At 37.2% G+C, this 16,851-nt stretch overlaps 1 non-coding gene across 1 annotated transcript; it reads right to left on the bottom strand.

Annotated features, from left to right (window-relative positions):
• Window positions 1-15,892: 15,892 nt before the first annotated feature.
• LOC111763087 (U6 spliceosomal RNA) lies at window positions 15,893-15,999 on the bottom strand. The gene has a single exon (XR_002796031.1). It is a non-coding gene; the product is annotated as a U6 spliceosomal RNA (small nuclear RNA).
• Between the last annotated feature and the right edge of the window lie 852 nt (window positions 16,000-16,851).

The raw sequence follows: 16,851 nt of genomic DNA, 5'->3' as shown, positions 1-16,851 counted from the left end.
GGACATAGGATGGGAAGCCTGTATTTGAATTTTCCAAAGTCTATAATCTTTAAACATTCTGAGATCTTTCTGGACTTTCATCAAGGTTGCCACTTTAAAGGGTTTTTGCTTGTCTTTTTTTCTAGAGATGTTTTTGTGGGAATTCTCCCCACTAGTTTCCAAACTTAAGTAATTCTGTCCGTCATCTTAACACGCATCCTGCTATTAAAGTGCTTATTTATGCAACTGGAAGTAGTCTTTTTCCTTGGGACCACCATTTAATAGACTATTACTTTTCTTTTTTAGCCAATTGTCTTAGATTTATTAACCCCATTTTTCTGGGTTACTGATGTATAGATAATTTGCAGATGCAAGGAAGATGTTGAAATGATTTGGCATGGATAGAGTGAGTTAATAGGACCGAGGAAATGGTTCTTAGTCCACAATCGAGGCGGAGTGGTGTAGTTGAGTGGTTATTGAGCTGGGAGTTGGAAGACCTGGTGTTGTAGTTTGCTAGTCTGCCAAAGTGCAGTATACCAGAAATGGGTAGGCTTTAACAAATGGGATTTATTTGCTTGCAAGCTTATATTTCTGAGACGGTGAAAGTGTCCATATCAAGGCATAATCAAGTGATGCTCTCTCCTTTGTCTTATGGCAAAACACAATGGTGGTGTCTGCTGGTCTCTCCCTTCTCCTTCGGGTGCCATTGCTCCAGCTTCCTGCTTCTTTGGCTTTCTAGCTCTCTTTGTCTGAATTCATCCTGGTTATAAAGGACTACAGTAAGAGGATTATGGGCACCCTGGGCCATGCCTTACTGAAGAAATCTAATTAAAAGTTCACAACTACAAGAGTGGAGCAGCTTTAAGGACGTGATTTTCTGGGGTATGCACAGTCTCAAACCACCACACCAGGAAATTAGGGTTTAATTATATCTTCAGTATTCTTTTCTGGGCCCCTTGCAGAAATCACAGCCTTTCCATGCCTCAGTTTCTTCATATTTTAATTGACGGACTAATGGTTTCTAAGCCCCTTTCAATACTAACATTCTAGGACTCCAAAGGATATACTTGCGTTCATATATAAAGCTTCTTCAAACTAATACGAGCATCCAGTGTCTCATGGGAGAAAGGAAAACCAAATGTAGAATAACTCAGTTTCTGACTATTGATTTTAATTTGTACATTTTCCAAAAAGAAAATGTATTGGGGTCACTTCAGAAAAAGAACAAATATAATTATACCATTAAACTATTTTAATGCAGGTCTCAGCCAGACCTCACAAACTGCCACAGGAAACAAAGCCTCAAACAAAAGTGGTCCTTAGGTTCCTAGGCATGTCTGGAAGCTATGGGCAAGCCACATGCCCTCATGACATCAACACTTCCTGGGCAGGCTCTATCTAGGACTACATGAAAATCTATTTCCCCAATATAACATAGTTATACTCATGTATAAATCCCTTAATCATGGATTCATCTACTCCTTTTATTTGAGCCTATGCTTTTTCAATTTACCTAAGTATATTTCTCAGAAAGTTAAAGCTGTCAGATTGTTCCTATGCCAGTTGAGCCCTGAAACCCAGAAGATACGTGGCCATATCTATTACTCTCCAGTTCTTCAGGCTTGGCCTGGACAACTAACAAAACAATGACAATGGACCAGCGCAATCCCAAAAGCAAAGAGTATCTTTCACTGCAAGCAAAACAATTTTATTCCTCTACCCCATAATATCTATATCCCTTTTAAAGCTGAAGCGATGAGTGGACATCACCCCAAATCCCTCAAGACTGAGAAATGAACGAAAATAAGGGGGGAGTATAACTGCTGGCTAAAGCAGATTTATTGTTATTATAGTTATTATTATTTTGTGTTAACTGAGTAAATTGTAACATTGATATACAAATAAATTTAACATACTTTTAAGAGGAAAATATAACTGTCCCAATATGCTTTATTTATATGACATATTTACATCATTAGATACTTTCTAACACCACACCCCATATGATTGAATGGCCTATGGTTAGCAAAATTCATTAGGAATACTTTCTCCAAATTAACCCCCAGTTCTGGTTTGTGTGGTCTTTAAGAGAAAATTTTCAGTTGCAAGGCACTAAATTGTTTATCAATGAGTGGCTTCAGTGAGGCAGAGGAAGGTCTACTGAATGAGCCTCATCAGTGGGACAGAATTGATTTATTCTGTCTCCAGGTTGGTGAAGGGAGAAAACACAAAAGTAGCAGAAACAGTTTTAGAGTGAAAACATTTGCTTCACATAGATACCACCAAAGTGTGATCACAACTAAAAGTTAACCCATATTTTTCCAGTTCCAAAAGCACATCTTTCTCTCTTTCCCATAAAATGTTTGGTAACTCTAATTTAATTTCACCTTAAAGTTCTTTCTTCAGCTGCTTACAAAGAGGTATTTTTCTTTCACCCCTATTTTCCTGAAACTTCTCTCTTTACATAGTCTTAAATTAAAATTCTTTTGGTTACTTCTTATCCCTTTTTAACGTGTTCAGTTCCATTCTGCATTATCCTTACCCTCAAACATTTAACAGTGAAAGATAGGGTATCCAGCTAATATTTAAACATGTATAATTTCAGAGGAAAAAAAACCCTAGTTCTAGAGCTGGTCAAAATACAGTGAAACAACCAGCTTCTCCGAAACAAAAGAAAAAAAAATGATGCTGAAATTTGTGAAATAGTCTACTGGAAATATGGAATGTCTTTTATTTGGTTCTTCTTGATAGCATAAAGCTTGTTACAATTTTTCAAACATAGTGAATGTTTTAGAATGTGGACATTTCCCAATATTTCTAAAGTTTCTGTCTGCCTGAGGTTAAATCCTTTGAAAAGACTCCTTTACAATAATAGTATTGAAGAATTTATTAGAGAAACTACTGTGCACTCTTGCCTTATTACTCAGTTAATCCTGACCTATATTTAGAGAGTGATGCTAGCCAGCTTGAGGCTTCAAAGGAATGAGCACAAATATTTGCCATATCCTGTGCAGTATAGTTTTGATGATTGAAAATTCATTTTGGAAAATATCATTGAAGTTATAGTATAAGCAAATTTCAGCAACCTTCAAATGGGTAAATAGAAGGTTAGCAAGAAAAATGATGAGGGATTCTCAGCATTCCAAATGAAAGGAAAAGGGAACCACAGGTTATAGAGTTGGAAGTTTTTTGCAATTTAAAAGGACTAGAAAATAAGGAAGGCAGTGTTCTTAAAGGTAAAGTTGACTAAATTCAGCAAAATTAACATAACTCCCACATCAGCTCAAAATGGACATATACACCTATGTCCCTTCTGATAAGGTTGTCCTGATTAATGGTTCAGCCCTCCAACTGCACAGACTTCAGTATCCAATTCATGGGATCCATTGCAAACAACTTTGTTGCTTGTTATAGATTAGCAACATCAAACCAGGGTTGGTTAACAATAAATTTGTTTTAATCCTTTGTGAGGGTAAGGGTCTTGGGTCTGTTTGCCCAGGACTGTACATCTAATCCATTGCTGGCTCTCCCTTCCCCTTCTCTGCATTATATCACAGGGTAGCTGATCACTGCAAGTTGCATTTCCCTGTCTCCTTTGTGAGCTGGCTGCCAGTTGGGTTTGACCAATGGGACACATGAGCAGGAAACTGAAGAGCTGGAGGATGGGAGAAGCCAGGTTATTCCCCACTGCTACTCCATGCTGTAGCTCCTGCAAGATGACACATGACCCCTGACCCTGGGCTCCAGTTATGTGCCTACCTCTTGTCCTTTATTTCTATAGCCTAGTTGTTTTAGTGGCTTTATCCTATCCAAAATCACTACCCTCTATTTAGTCTCTCAACTCTTTTGTCACCTCTCTTAAAAATTTCTTGAGTTAACTTGTCCCTATGTTTAATACTTAGAGCAGTTTTCATTTTCTTGGTTGGGCCCTGACTTGAGAGACATTATTGGATGTAACACATGGAAAATGCAGTTACATCTTGGGTTTATCTTGCTAGATATTTGAACTGCACTTTTTGGAAGTGCCTAGAAAGAATTCAGTCCTTAGAAAAGGAGAAATAAACTTAATACATTTTTAAAAATTGATTTTCTGTGAACATAGTATTAAAAATTATAAATGCAAAATATTATCTAACTCTACTGCACATTAGTTAGAACAGGGCTAATACTTAAGTGAGACTGAGACATAAATGCCATGATAGTAAGAAGGGTGGCATATAACACCTGCCAAGGCTTAACTTACATCACACATCTTCTATGAGGCCCCCTTATTTGCCAGTTTTTTACCAGTGGTCTCTGCCTCCTCAGATCTAAAAAAAAGAAAAGAGAAAAATTTTCTTTACTTCTAATATGAAATATCACTATGTATGTGAGCCCTTGGGATAATATTTTGAAATTAAATTGTTCTTTCTTCTTATATTTTCTGTTATTGCTTTTTTCCTCCTTCCCCACCCCTTTAAGCAAATATTCTGCTAGGTTTTCATTGTCCCAGGAAGAGCCAAATAGAAGGGAAACACAAAAATGGTCTGAGTCTTTCTGGCTTTGTTTTATAAAATCTTAAATTTTCAGGGGAAAGGGCTCCAGGACAACAAAATATCTCAAAGAAGCACCAAGAGGAAAAGATCTACCTGGAAACAGATAAAGGATTCCCATGGGCACATCCAAGGGGAGAGGAAACAGGTTGATCAGGGCTTCTGAGGGAGGGAGAAACTAAGGAACTGGGATATGATATTGGAGGAGTTGTCCAAGGAAGAAGGGGCCCAAGGTCCAAGAAAGAGGACTTGGCAAAGGAATCCCATGAGGTCATTGTTTTAGCATCCAGGTGTGTCATGGGCGAGGAATCATCACACAGAGACTACCCAGACCTCTTTTCTCTGCCAGGCATTACATGAGTTCTTTCCATTGACCAATCAGTACCCCAGGTAGCTACACAGATTCGTTAGGACGAAGGATCTCCCTCTTTTTTAGCTCTCTGTATTTGAAGATGGAAAGAAGTAACCTCAAGTTCCTGCAGTGATTTTGCCACCTCAAGGTGGAGAATAGAGCCAACACAGAGAAAGTGAACCAAGTGAACCAAGAGATGGAGGAAGAGAACTTGGATGTTGAAGATATTTAAGCCTGGCTCAAGCTCTTTCTGGAGCTAAACCTGCCCGGGACTCCCTGGTTATGTGAGTAAATCAGTTCTCTTTTACTAAAGTCACTTTGGATTGAATTTTCTGTCATTTGCATCAGAAAGAGCCCTTATTGATACCCTTGTCATGGATACCTGTTCAAGGACTTGGTGCAGGGGCATAGTAAGTCAGAACTTACATATTGACTAATATTGGTGCAAATGCATAAGTCATCAGTTTATTATATTACTACTACTACTGAACAGGGAGAGGAGGAATTTAATACTATCATACATGAAGTGACATGCCAGAATCAAATGGCAGTGTCCAATTTTGGTTGAACTTCCAGGGACAAGAGGACTCTTCTTGCCACAGAGACATTAAACTTCTCTATCACTACAATAGAGAAGTTTAAACAGTCAAGCTAGAGATATGGAATGCAGCAGTCTTTGGTCCCCGGACATCTCTTACTTCTTTTTCTATAGTTGTAACCCTGCCTCCAGCTTCTAGTCCCAGTCGAGTAGTATTATAGCTTCCCAAATTGATCATGCTGCTTCGTGCATTAGTATCTTCTTTGCACTAGCTCTTTCCCCATACTGCAATGACCTTTCACATACTGGCCACCAGTTAAGACCCAGTTCAATTACCCAGCCTCTGGGAAGCATTACCTGACACAGTTGCTACTTGCCACCCATACCTCCTGGCTACATACTCTGAAACTGATATCTTACTTGTGTTGCACACTACATCTGCTATAATGGCCTATGTGCAATTTTTTGTTTACTTCTCTGCCTCCTAGTAAACTGAACTCTCTGAGGATAGGAATTATCTCCAATTCATCTTTTAGTTGTTGTTAGGCCAGTAAAAGAATTTATGGGGGAAAGAATAAGAGCTTGTAAGAAATGAGAGCGAAAGATGGAAATATATAGCAAGATTTGGTGCGGGCTCCTCTAGGCAGAGAGAGCCCCAATTCATCTTGATATTTTTAGGAGTCTGGACATTAGGCTATCAGCAATTAGTTGTGAATAGTGGAAATAATTGTATCCATGCAATGTATACAATTCATACATTTTCATTCCTGGGACCTTAGAGTTTACCTAATCCTTTTGAATAAAAATACATACCACAATAGCAGAAATTGCAGTTATAAATTCTAAGAGAGTGGAAATTTTAATTCCATCAGAACTAATCATACGATAGCATTTTTTATTTTATCCTTGCATAAATATAGCAATATACTACAGAGTTAAAATTTTTCTTCTTTTTAAAATTTGGCTACCCTCATTTTATCTTTTATATTTAAGAACTTCTTTATATTCCCTTTAAGCATTTTATTTCCTATATATGGATATCTGTTTGATTACTCCCCATACCTACACAATATTTATCATAACATATAATTTATTATAGCCAAGAGCCAAAACATTGGTCAATATTATAAATAAATTCAGATATCTAAATGAGCTAAGCTAAATATAACTGGAGAAATGAACCTCCATCCACTTTGCATACACACATGCTTACATTTACATCCATACTCTTTAATAATTCTATGGTTTTAACTTTGTGTAGGAAGGGAGTTGCTGTCACTTTAGAAGTTTACTGTATTGGATCCTGTTTCTTATAAACCTATAGGAATCTCGCCATGCTTAGAAATATGCAATGAACAAAGTATGACTTGACATTAGTTGCATAAAAATGTATAGACATCTCCACTGAGGGTAGACTCAATGCAGATTATGCTATATTGGGGGAAATGTTTCTCTTTAATTTTCACTGCTACCAAAGGATAAGAATTGGGATGCAAACTCTATAGCTGCACTGCTGTTAGAGTCCTTCAGTAGTATTATTTTAGATTGACTTATTCAGACTTTTAGAAAGGTATTGTTACAAATTACAATATGAGAGGGCTGCACTGTTTGGGAAAAGGGGATAGACTCTCCATGAGATACACTGCCAAGTGTAGGGAATAAACTATTAATGATATGTACTATAGGGAAACCGATGTAACTCAAGCAGCTGGGCTCCTGCTTACCACATGGAAAGTCCTGGGTTCGGTTCCCAGTGCCTCCTAAAGAAGAGCAAGACAGCAAGCTGACTGGACAGTCTGGCTAAATGAGCTGACATAGTGAGATGAGCAAGAGACACAGGGAGGAAACACAATGAGAGATGCAACAAACAGGGAGTAGAGGTGGTTCAAGCGATTAGGCACCTTCCTCTCACATGGTGAGGCCCTGGATTCGGTTTCCAGAGCAGACAACAAAGGGGGTAGAAATAAATAAATTAAATAAATCTTTTTAAAAAGGATATGTACAGTAGAGCTACACAGAAAGATGATTTGTAAGAGGAAAGTAAATAATGGTGGACCTTGAGATAAGGAATGAAAGACAAGGAAACAAGGCTAGGAGTCAGGATATGCTCTTAAGGGCATCCCTCTGAAAATAGCAAGTTTTTTTGTTCTTTTCCTTTGAATTCTTGGGAAAGTTTTATTTAGTCAACAGTTTTTTAACTTTTCCTCAATTTTGTGATTCCCTTCATTTCCTCTAACCTTCAGTTGTTATTAACACCTGCACAGACCTGTGTTGTGGAAGTGTGGGAAAATTAAGGAAAAGAGCAACATAAGGAAGTATAACTTTCTGCACAGCACGGCTTTCCAAGGCCAATGCCACGGTCCCTATATTCCTATCGAGGAGAACAGTGTTCTGTAATCTGAACATTCTGGTTAGTGAATGGCAAGGAAATAAGGATGGCCTGCCAAGCAGCAAGGAGCAGCAAGCCCAGAATGGGCTCAGAATAAGCAGATAACTCAGGAGCAGTCATGGGGGAGAAACAAAGAAACAAAACACACAAAAACCCTATTTCCCAAAGGTACCAGAACTTCCTGGCAATTCCACACTTAAATACCACTTCTCACTATTCCCCCCCCCCTCCCCAAAATCAGGCAGTTTTGCCCCTTTTCCTTTAATTTTTATCACTTCTTATCTGGACTTTAGCAATGGCCTCCTATGCTGTCTCCTGCCACCAGTCACCCCTTGCTCTGGTCTGTCCCTGCTCCATTCCATCTTCATGGTTGTCTTCCCCAACACCCTACCTATCCGTGCCTTCTACCTGCATATTGTCCTTAGGATTTCTACTGAAAGTAGCTCCTTTCATTTGGAGACTTGGGTATTCAAAGCTAGCAGTTTGAGCTCTTTGTTGAATCATTAAAAATGTAATTGTGGTCTGTTTAGAGGTGCCATTGAAGTCATTTGCCATGCTAAGAGTATTCCACTGTCTGTCATTTAAAGCTACCCAGCCTTTCAGTATTGAGACAGATGGCATCACAGAAAGATGGCGGTGAGGTCCTTGAAAAAAAAATTTTGTTCACATAGTGACCAATAAGGTCTGTGGGGTATGTTTCTTTAATAAATCTATAATCCCTTCAAATATTTATGGTCGTGAATGAGTCTGGGTGGAGAAAGATGGTGATTTGGCATCTGAGAGAGAGCATGATGGGGTCCATGAACACAGATTTTGGGCACAAGTAGACTTGTTCTAACAAGTGGTGGAATATGGGGGTATGGCTCTTCACTGCTTGGCACATCTTCATTATCTATGTCAGGTTTTACGGCACCCACAAAACCCGTTTAATTTCCTAAAGTTAGTGATTTATAGCATTGCCAAAAGTCTTCTATGAGGTTAAGTAATGCCCTAATTTCTAACATACGTAATGTTATAAACACATGGAGGTGAAAGGAAGGACCAGAAAATAACCCACTCTATCCATCCCAGTAAGTCATGCCATTGAACAGGGACTCAGGCATAGCTTTGAAATCCAGTCTAGAGTTCCCATTAACTCTCTCTTTCACATCTATGGGTTATCTAATTTACTGGAGAGCACAAAGCCAGTATACAGAGTCTTGCCTTCATCTGTATCATTGAGAAGTGCATCACTGATGTCTTCATAAATGTCATTGATGTAAGATTTCCCCTGTATCAACAATGATGTTATAATATGTTCAACTTTGGTATTTAGTTTATATGCCTTTCATTTGAAAGCTCTTCGCCCACTGCTGCCCACATATACTGACAACTGTTCTGATCCCAGCAAGAGTAACATATTTTATTTCTTAAGCATTGCAGAACTACAACCAGAGTGTTATTATTAGATGAAAGATCTCATACTGGCTTTGTGATATAAGAAAAGGAGAGAATTTAGATGAAAATAATCTAGGCTATTTAAAAATGCCCCACATTTTCTAAATTATAATTCAATTTGGTTTTTGAAGGTAAGATATTCACATTGCTCAAAATTCAAAAGGTACAAATGTGTACAGAGAAGAATTTCTGTCATGTCCTGGTTCCCCTCCACCCAATTCTTTCCAGGTTACACCAATGTGTGTATTTTCTCCCAGAAATAATCTATGTACCTGCAAGCAAAAGTTAGGATACATATGTGCTTAGGTATACATCTTGTCTATTATCCCTTAATAGCTTATTTTGGACATAGTTTTGTATCAATATATAAAGAGATTTAAAATTACATTTTCTTGTTGCATGCTATTCCATTTCAGGGATGTACACAATTTATTTTACCAGTATTGAATTGATGGCCATGTCATCAATGGTTTCCAATCTTTTGCTAGCACAAACAATTCCATAATGAATATACCTGCATTTATATCATTTTGCTTATAGGCAGGTATTTTTTTAGTATAAACTCCTCGAAATGGAATTTTTTGGTTAAAGTTATGTGTTTCCTTTTTTTTAAGATTTATTTATTTATTTATATCTCTCCCCTCCCTCCCCGCCCCAGTTGTCTGTTCTCTGTGTCTATTTGCTGTGTGTTCTTCTTTGTCTGCTTCTGTTGTTAGCTGCACAGGAATCTGTGTTTCTTTTTGTTTTGTCATCTTGCTGTATCAGCTCTCCGTGTGTGCAGCACCATTCCTGGGTAGGCTGCACTTTCTTTTGTGCTGGGCGGCTCTCCTTACTGGGCCCACTCCTTGCGCGTGGGGCTCCCCTACACAGGGGACACCCCTGCGTGGCACGGCACTCCTTGCATGCATCAGCACTGCACACGGGCCAGCTACACACGGGTCAAGGAGGCCCGGGATTTGAACTGCAGACCTCCCATGTGGTAGATGGATGCCCTATCCATTGGGCCAAGTCCGCTTCCCAAAGTTATGTCTTTTAAGGAATATACTTTATTCATTTTTAAATTGTGATGAAAATTCAGCAGGAACAAAGAAGATAGATTGTGACAAGTCTTCCTCATGCCCTTTTTGCCCAACCATACCTCCTTTCCCCCAAAGCAAATATGTTATCAACTTCTTCATATCCCTGTCAGAGATTATTATGTTCACACACACACCTACAATAATGTACCAATAGGGAATTTAATTTATTTAGGCAAATGTGTATTTTCTTTTTCGTTGTGACCAGAAGGCTCTTGCCAAGGACTCAGTTAAATTAAGAGCACACTTTTTCATACATTATCATCATTTAAAGTGATAATTGCATTGATTTTCTCTATGTCTGTTTGTGGTGGTGAGACAGGGTGGAGAGAGGCTATGGATAAAGTGCCCTGCACTTACCTCAGCCAAAATTTTTCTAACCAGCTCCAATCTGGATTGTTTGCCCTCTCTTTTCTCTCGATGCCAGCACTCACCCTGTAATCCTCTTTCATCTGGGAATTCCCTAATCCTTTTCTCCTGTGTTGGATCCCCTGTTTCCTCTGCCCCAAGTAATCTTATTTTTCTTAGTGTAATCCTCCCTTTCTCCTTCTCTCTTTCTCTCTGTGTCTCCCTCCTTCTATGTGTGTCTCGCTCATTCTTCCAGAATACTTCCACCAGTAGTCCCAAAACAAGAGTGTCTGGGAGGTAAAAATTTTGACATATTGCCATTCTGGGAGCTCTTTTTTCTTCCTTTCCATCTGATAATAGTTTGGCTCCTAATAGAGTTCTAAGTGGAAAATTATTTTTCCCCAAAACTGATAAGCATGTTTTCAGTCTTGCCGTAAGAAATTCAATGCCGTTGTGATTTCTGACCCAATTTTTTCCTTTCTGGAGACTTTAATGATCTTCTCTTTGTTCTCAGTATTCTAAAATGTTCCAATGACATGCTTTGATTTGGTTTTATTTATTAACTTTGCCTTTGTATTGAGCACTGAATGGAGACTTTCAATATGGAAAGTCATGTCTTACAATTGTGAAGAATTTTCTTAAGTTTTTTACCAATTATTTACTCCATCATGCTCTGTTTTTTTTCCTCTCCCTAGAACTCCTTTTTTAAAAAAAAATGATGGATCACCTCGACTCTCCTCCAATTTTCCTATTCCTTCTCTTTTTCATCTCTATTGCTTTTTTTGCTCTGTTTTCTAGACAATCTTCTTAATTTTATCTTCCAGCTTTCCTTATCTATTTTTAAAATTTCTATTATCATATGTAGTTTTAATTTTCAAGATTTCCCTATTTCATTTTTATAGCATTTTGCTCTTTTTTTCATGGCTGCAATATCTTCTCTTATTGTTCTGCAGATATGAATGGTAGTATGTATGTATATGCTCCCTGCATTCTTTTTCCTCCAAGTTGCATTTATTGCTTCTTCATTTTGGCCACTCTTTTCCATGTTAGACGTTCTTCTCAGATGTCTTCTAATCCTTGGTTTTCTGCTTTCGATTAAGCATGAAAAACTGAAAAGTTGATTGGGAATTCTGCTTGTCGATGCTGCTCGCTGAACTTGAGCTTTACTGCAAGGTGATCTGGGAAGGATGTTTGCTGAGAATCATTGTTAGCCATGTTTTTAGGTCTTTCCAATCACAAAAAGTCCACCTCTCTCCTTCCTGGAGGGTAGAGATCTGGCCACCACTGTCCTGGGAGCTGATTGTGTGGAGGAGCTAAGAGGGTTTCTTCAAAAGAATACTTATATCTTCAGTTGTGCCTGGCTTCACTCAGTTCAGAAACACTGTTGTTTCCCCAGAAAATAATAGCACAGACTTATGCCAAAGTGGGGAGAATCAGCCTCCCACTGGCAAGTAATTGGGAGACAGGTGTGAGGAGATAATTGCTTCTCAACTGTTTTTCCCCCAATTCTCCTTTAGCCCTGACATTCCCTCCTTCACTTTCAGTTCCAGAATTACCTGGTGCTACTATTTCATGAACCATTGAGGATTCTGTTGTATAATTGGAACTGTTTCTCAGCTTTTCCCATTACCAGTTTAGTTTCTACGCTCTGGAGTCTGCTTAGTCAGTCATGTTTCATCCACCTCTTTGCTAATTTTCAAAACTTTGTTGCTATTATCTCTTTTCTTCTTCTCATCTTTTTGTGTCTTTAGATCATTTTAATAGGATTTAGTGAATTGGTAACAGTTAATATGTGTGTGTACTCAGTCCTTACTTTAATTCTGAGCTGGCAGAGGATATTTAATGCTTGTCTGGAAAACAGCATAATGATCTTCTTGACTCACCAAACTTCCAAAGATTAAGAATTTAATATTTAGTTTCATGCCATTAACTTAATGTTGCCTTATATAAAATTCTGTAATTTCCTCATTTTGGGATAGGATTTTAAAATTGGCTTATTTTCTCCACAATTAAAGCACTAAAGTTTGGTCCTAAATCAGAAAGGCAGTTTTCTGAAAAGGCAGTTGAAATGTCAGCAAGCACATCTTATTGAGGAAAATAAGGGGAAATTTGTCTATAGGCCCTTTATTAGAAGAAATAATCATTGAGGGGATTATATTTATTCATGAAGTTGTCAAAATATAAATGATTTAGGTTGTTTGGTCCCATTTATCAAAAAAAAGTGGGGGAAATCCTCTAGGTAGGCTTTTTTTTTTTTTTTTGAGAATGTCCACTTTTTTTTTGAGGTCATCACAATTGGTCAAACTGAAATAGTGATGCAGTCATCAAAGTGAATCTACAAGAAAAAAATAAAGTTAAAAATAGTAATGGCACCTGTTTATTACCCAGATATATTGCTTCCCTCTGCTTCATTTTAGTCATAGCTGTTTGATTTCCTGAAACAAAAAATAAACAGATTTTTCACTAATGTCAGTACTGCAGAGCTAACATAGGACAGAAGAGCCAGCTGTACTCTATTTCATCTTCTGCATCATCAACAAAATTGGCAGCTAAGTTCTGATTTCAGAGGCTTTATGGTTAATGATGAGGTACAATCTGTGCTTGATTTTTAGACACAAGACTGATCTTGCTTTGCTGACAGAAAAATCTATTTTTGATTTGTAAATTGAGCAAATTTGATGCAAAATTATTGATGTAGGATAAACGCAGATCATGAAGATATCATTTTTAGACTCTCATCCTTATCCCTAAAACTACTTCAGTTTATTGTTATTAACATCATCCTCATCTTTGTAATTATTAGCATTTAGGTGATGGAAACTAAGCATTTAACTAAAATTGCAGTTAAGTTTTGTGAATGAGTCATCTATCGACAAGTATTATACTAAAAAAGTGACTGCCATGAAAAGGAGTGACCAAATTAATCAGAAATCATTTAGATTAGTTTCTCTGTCCTGGGTGTAATGCTAATTCAGAATCAGGTGATCATACAGGTAGATCATTATAGGTAAAATCTTCTGACAGTATTTAAAGAATAGTGGAGAAAGAAGAAAAAAATGTTTCCTTGATTATAAGCCCCTTAACAACAGGAATAATATCTCAGTCATTGTTTAAAGCAGGTAATATGTTTTTGCAATTCATAGAAAGGAATTTGATCGTACTTGCTAATAGTGTACCATTGGATTTTTTTGTGGTGGCGGCAACACTGGCCTGATGCAGATTATGTACTATAAAACCTTGTCTTGGATTATTCTTTCATCTTTTCCCCAATTAGGATCTCACACCACACAAGCCCAGTGCTTTCATGCTGCCTACTTCTTAGAGGTAGTGCCCCATACTCCCTTCTCAGGTTGGCCTCTTCTTTGATCTATACCTGTCGCTCCTTAATCCTATCAAAACTTACCTGACCTTTGTCTCATTGGTTTGAGATTTTGCAAGGATACTAATTTACCACATGTTAAAAGCCTGAAAAGGTTTGTTGTTTAATATGTTATTCTTCTAGGAATACAAATTTGCTTTTTTTTTTTGTTAGAGTTGTTGTAGGTTTACAGAAAAGTCATGCAGAAAGTGCAGTGTCCATATGCCCCACTCTCACACTCAGTTTTCCCTATTATTAACATTTTGCATTAGTGTGGTAACTTTGTAACAATTGATGAAACATTATTATTATTATTATGCTGTTATCTTTAGCCACTATTTACATTAGGTTCATTCTTTATGTTGCACAGTTCTATGGGTGGTAAATTATATCCAACCTAAAATTTCCCTTTTTTACTTCTCACATATAAAGTTCAATGGTATTAATTATATTCACAAAGTTGTGCCTCCATCACCATCATCCATTGCCAAAACTTTTCTGTTACCCCAAACAAATACTCCATACCAATGAAATATTAACACCCCATTCCTCTCCCCACCTATGCCCCTGGTAATCTGTAATAGTCTTCTGCATTTATGAATTTTCAATTCTTCTTATTTTGTGTAAGTGAGAGCAAACAGTATTTGTCCTTTTGAATCTGGCTAATTTCACTCAGCATGTTGTCTTCAAGATTTATCCATGTTGTAGCATGCATCAAAACTTCATTCCATTTCACAGCCAAATAATTTTTCATTGTGTGAATGTACAACATTTTGTTTATTAAGTTAACTTTTGGGTTGCCTCCACCTTTGGCAATTGTGATTTATGCCACTATGAACATCAGTGTGCAAATATCTGTTCAAGTCCCTGCTTTTTTAAAAAAAAGATATACCTAGAAGTTGGATTGCCAGATCACATGATAAGTCTATACTTAATAATCTGAGGAATCATTAAAGTGCTTTTCACAGTGGCTGTACCATTTTACATTCCCACAAACAATGAACAAGTATTCCTATTTTCCACATCCTCTCCAACACTTGTTATTTTCCATTTTTTAAAATAGTATCCATTTTAGTGCGTATGAGATGGTATCTCATTGTGGTTTTGACTTGCATTTCCCTGATGGCTAATGATGTTAAGTATCATTTTGTGTATTTGTTGGCCATTTGTATATTATCTTTGGAGAAATGTCTGTAAGTTTTTTCCCCATTTTTTAATTGGGTTTTTTGTCTTTTTGTTGTTGAGTTATAGGATACTTTATTAAACCCTTTTCAGATATGTGGCTTCCAAATATTTTCTCCCATTCTCTAAGTTTTCATCTTGACAATGTCCTTTGATGCACTGAAGTTTTTAATTTTGATTCTCATTTATCTATCTTTTCTTTTGTTGCTTGTGCTTTTAATGTAAAGTGTAAGAACCCCCTGCCTAATACATGGTCCTGAATATGTTTTCCTATGATTTCTTCTAGGAGTTTTATAGTTTTAGATCTTATATGTAGGTCTTTGATTCCTTTTCAGTTAATTTTTGTATATGATGTGAAGTAGGGATCCATGTTCATTCTTTTGCATGTGGCTATCCCAGTTTTCCAGAATCATTTGTTGAAGATATTCTTCTTTCCCACTGAAGAGACCTGGCACCCTCTCAAAAATCAGTTGACCAAATGTGGGAGGACTTATTTCTGCTCTTGCAGTTCCATTCCATTTGTCTATTTGTCTGTCCTTGTAAGAGTTTTTTTTTTTTTTTAATTAGAGAAGTTGTATGTTTACAGAAAAAGCATGTATAAAATACTGAGTTCCCTTATGCTACCCTATTATTAACATCTTGCATTAGTGTGGTACATTTGTTTCAACTGATGAAAGAACATTTTTATAATTGTACTATTATACAATATTGAATGCTTCACAGATTTGCATGTCATCTTTGTGCAGGGGCCAGCCTCATCTTCTCTGTATCATTTCAATTTTAATACATGTACTGCTGAAGCAAGCACCGGTACAGTTTTGATTATGTAATTTTGTAGTAAGGTTTTTTTTAAGATTTATTTTATTTATTGCCCCACCACCGCTTGTGCTCACTGTCTCCATTCATTGCGCATTCTACTTTGTCTGCTTGTCTGCCTTTGTTTCATCATCTTGCTGCACCAGCTCTCCACAGTGCAGGCTTCCAGCTTACCTTCACCAGGAGGTCCCAGAAATTGAACCCAGGGCCTCCCATATGGTAGGCAGGGCCAATTGCTTGAGCCACATCCGCTACCCTGTAATAAGTTTTAAAATCCGGAACTGTGATCCTCCAATTTCATTCTTTTATTTCAAGATGATGTTGGCTGTTCGATACTAGTTAACCCTGAATATGATTGGCTTTTCCTTTTCTGTGACAAAGTCTGTTGAAAATTTGATTGGGATTGCATTGAATGTGTAAATTGCTTTGGGTAGAATTGACAATTAACAATGTTTAGTCTTCCAGTCCATGAACAGGGAATGTCTTGTTCCTGTTCCATTTATTTAGATCTTCTTTAATTTCTTTCAGCAATGTTTTATAATTTTCCATGTATAAGTTTTTTACATACTTGGTTAAATATATTCCTAAGTGATCAACTCTTTTCATTGCTATTGTAATTGGTATTTTTTCTTGATTTCCTCTTCAGATTGCTCATTACTAGTGTATAGAAACCCTACCGAATTTTGCATGTTGACCTTGTACCCTGCCACTTTTAAAATTTCGTTTATTAGCTCTAGTAGCTTTGTTGTGTATTCTTCAGGATTCTCTCTATATAAGATCATGTCATTTGCAAATAGGAAAGTTTTTCCTTTCCTATTTAGATGCCTTTTATGTCTTTTTCTTG

This window comes from Dasypus novemcinctus, chromosome 7, assembly GCF_030445035.2.
Source record: "Dasypus novemcinctus isolate mDasNov1 chromosome 7, mDasNov1.1.hap2, whole genome shotgun sequence".
In the NCBI taxonomy this organism is placed as follows: Eukaryota; Metazoa; Chordata; class Mammalia; order Cingulata; family Dasypodidae; genus Dasypus; species Dasypus novemcinctus.
Note: the sequence above shows the minus strand (reverse complement) of the source record. Positions and strands in the feature narration are given on the sequence as shown.